Source organism: Rhinichthys klamathensis, unplaced genomic scaffold, assembly GCF_029890125.1.
Source record: "Rhinichthys klamathensis goyatoka isolate OS25496 unplaced genomic scaffold, OSU_Roscu_1.1 h1tg000173l_1, whole genome shotgun sequence".
Lineage (NCBI taxonomy): Eukaryota > Metazoa > Chordata > Actinopteri > Cypriniformes > Leuciscidae > Rhinichthys > Rhinichthys klamathensis.
The window spans coordinates 316,830-320,500 of record NW_026606703.1 but is presented as its reverse complement, the minus strand read 5'-3'; positions in this window follow the sequence as shown (position 1 = coordinate 320,500).

Genomic DNA, 3,671 nt, shown 5'->3' with positions numbered 1-3,671 from the left:
CAGAAACCAGATTGAAAATTGTCAAAGTATCCATTCAAGCTTAAGAATTCGTTCAGCTGATTGAAGACAACTTTTTCAATGATCTTGCCTATGGAAGGAAGATTTGAGATCGGTCTATAGTTGCTTAAGATGGTCTTATCCAGAATGCTCTTTTTCAGGAGGGGCTTGACAACTGCAGTTTTCAGGGAGTTTGGAAAACTCCCAGAGAGAAGTGAGGCATTAACCACTTCTAGGAGATCTGCTTCTAAGCTGTTTAACACACTTTTGAAAAAAGATGTGGGAAGTGCGTCAAGGGCGCAGGTTGATGTTTTAACCCTCTGGGGTCGGCGGTATCGTCCGGCGATACCAACTCACTTTTTTTCTTATAAGTGCAAAAGAGACTCAAAATACTCTGCTGATTTTGATCTTGCATATAAGTGTTATACATCATTCGATCCTGTTTTGTGTATACTCACAATAAAAACAGTGTTCTGCTTTTTGTCAAATAAAGAAAAATAAACATGAAGCGAATTTTTCCTTCTCTCTGTCAGTGAAGTCCATTCTGAAAAGCGTCCGAAAAATGAACTGTAATTCAGTCAATACTTGTCACAGAGACACGAGCGATTTCTCTTTATGAAGCTGAAATTCTCTTCTTTTAAATGAAGTAATTTATATAAAAAACAAATATTCTCAGTTTATGTAATCTGTATGAAAAGAGAGAGATGTCAGTCTTTTTCCTTTCAGCTAATTATAGCGTATGACGTGTTAATGTGACACGCCCACTGAGAGCGCGCGCTATTCAAACGCAAATGTTGAGGCAAGCCATGAAAACACCCACATCAGCTGGATAAAACATCCAGTTTAATAAGAATCTTGTACTTTACCTCGTCTTGCTGCGCTGTGAGGAATAATACTATCGTAATAATCCTGGAAAAGTTACCTCAGAAGTGCTGGTATTTTCATTTCGAGGAGCACGGATTCAGCTGATCAGGGTTCCCTACAGGGGCGTAGCCAGAATTGTATTTTTGGGGGGGTCCCGTCTTTAAAGGGTTAGTTCACCCAAAAATGAAAATTAAATCATTAATTACTCACCCCCATGCTGTACCAACCCCGTAAGACCTTCGTTCATCTTCGGAACACAAATGAAGATATTTTTGATTAAATCTGAGAGGTGGATCACTGCTACATAGGCTGCCAAAGGGAATGATACTTGACGGCCCAGAAAGTCATTAAAGAAAACTGACATTCTCGCGCATGCGTCCTGGAAATCTCTTGAACTCTCGTCTCAGGCCCACAAGGAAGCAATGGAATAGTCGAATAAAGTCGTTATTTTTGTTTTTTTTCCCGCACAAAAAGTATTCTCGTCGCTTGATAAACTTATAGTGGAGCCACTGTAGGCACATGAAATATTTAAACATTTTCTTTAATGACTTTCTGGGCCGTCAAGTATCATTCCCTTTGGCAGCCTATGTAGCAGTGATCCACCTCTCAGATTTAATCAAAAATATCTTCATTTGTGTTCCGAAGATGAACGAAGGTCTTACGGGGTTGGTACAGCATGGGGGTGAGTAATTAATGATTTAATTTTCATTTTTGGGTGAACTAACCCTTTAAATGAGGGGGCAACATATATATATATATATATAGCCAGAATTTGATATACCTATTCTGGTGGGTGCGGTGATGTGGTGGCGACTCATGTAACATGTAAGGGTGGCGCTGCCGATAAAGCACCTAAAAGCTGTCACAAGGAACCGGCAAAAGTAATAATTATGAATATGTAAATTATAGCAGATATTTTAATTGTTTTCTTTCGTTTTGAATTGTTCTGTTTAAAAGTAGACATGTGAGGCAAGTAGGCTACCTTATACGCTGAGTTTCGGTTCATTTATGAGACGAGCTCCAGTTCACGCGCCGGCGCCTCCGTTTCTGATTATCTATCGTCTGCTATATTTACTTATTATTTATTAAATCCAGGCAATTGGTTGATGAAACATTCATTAAAATTAAGATACAATTAAAGGAACACTTCACCCATTTGCATTAAGCTTTGTATTGTTAGAAACCCAGTCATATATTATAATGATCGTGGATTTTTCCTTTATTTTTCCCTGAGATGGGAGAAATAAGGATTTAAGTGTTTTACTTCCTGCTTTTTATGACGTAAAAATCGTCATTTTGCGTCATAAAAAGCAGGAAGTCCCATTTCATTGAAAAGTGTAGAGACTACAAACACAAGCTCATCATTTATTCAGGGTGTGGGACTCACTCACGCTACAGACCTATTACAGATCAGTGGGTGGGACTTCACTTGCAGATACAGAAAGCAATATCCGCCATCTTGTTTGGAAGCTAAGCTAACAAGCGCTGTGGAGATAGGAAGTTACGACAATGACGGAAGAAACTAAACATGATATGGAAGAAGAGGATTTTGAAATTCTGCTGCTCGAATCCGGTGTTCGTGGCTATCTTTACGAGCCGCAGTATAGTGAAGAGCAGCTGAGGCTGAGGAGGAGCACAGGAGGTAGCTGCCTGTCGCGTACGAGGAGCCCGGACTGGCTCGCGCTGAGGCGGACTGCTGGTGCGTGTGCTCTCGCTGTGCGCTACGGACACAGAGTCCGTCTGCTGCAGAGAATTTCAACGATCGCAATTTCTCCTGGACGAAATCTCTGGATCAGACGAGCACACGGACGTTTGTGTTGTGATGTGAACAATCCTAGTGTCGCACCGCATATGTTCTGACTGAACATCCAGGTATCATGCAATAATTCACCATATAGAAAGAAATACAAACGAGGAGTAATTCGCTAATGAGTTTGCCAATGTAACGGGGTTCGTTGTTGTGGGAAGAATGAGACGGGAATCGGCGAACATTTAAACATTTTAATAGTAAAATAAACAAATACAAAACAAAAGTATAAGCCAGCAGCCCCTCACTGCTGGCCACACACAACAGAAACAAAATGCACCATAAAATCAGGCCTGTTCCTCTCTCGATCTGGACTGTCGTCGCTCCTCGTTTTATGCGTCCGCTCCTCGGTGAGAGACGCGAGAGAGACAGGTGCGTCTTACAGATGTCGATCATTATCACTCAAGGCACCGGCCTCGCGCCGCTCTCACGTACCTCGTCCTGCTCGCCACAGCCAACTAACTATACATTTTGTGTGAAATGAATTTCTAACTCTGGTGGCAGCTAACGTTAGCCTTGTAGACGAGTGATTTATCTGATGTTTGCGCTGTTCTGGAGTAGTGGGAGTGGCTTGCGGAGCTGTGCAATGTGGTGCATTGTGGGAGTTGTTGTCTTTCATACAAATGCGCCCTAAAGTTATTTTCTGTCTTTTCTCGGTCAAGAGGGCACCAAATTCAAAATTTCTTTTACATTTCGACTACATATGAGACCCACTTTCAATAAAGATTAATGTTGAAATGGGTGAAGTGTTCCTTTAATACAAAACGAAATTCAGGTTAAAGAAAGGTTTCGTGCTATCTGTTTGATGTCTCTGTGAAAGTTTTAAAGCATCTTTTTTGTGCCGCTTTCAGAGCGCTCAAGAGTTCTGCGGCTAACGTATGCACTATTATTAATACAGTTAATGATACAGTTCACACGTGCACCACAATAAATTAGAAATATTATCGGTTTGTTGATGGACATACATTTGTTAATGGTAAGGAAATACAGCTGCAACATCTCA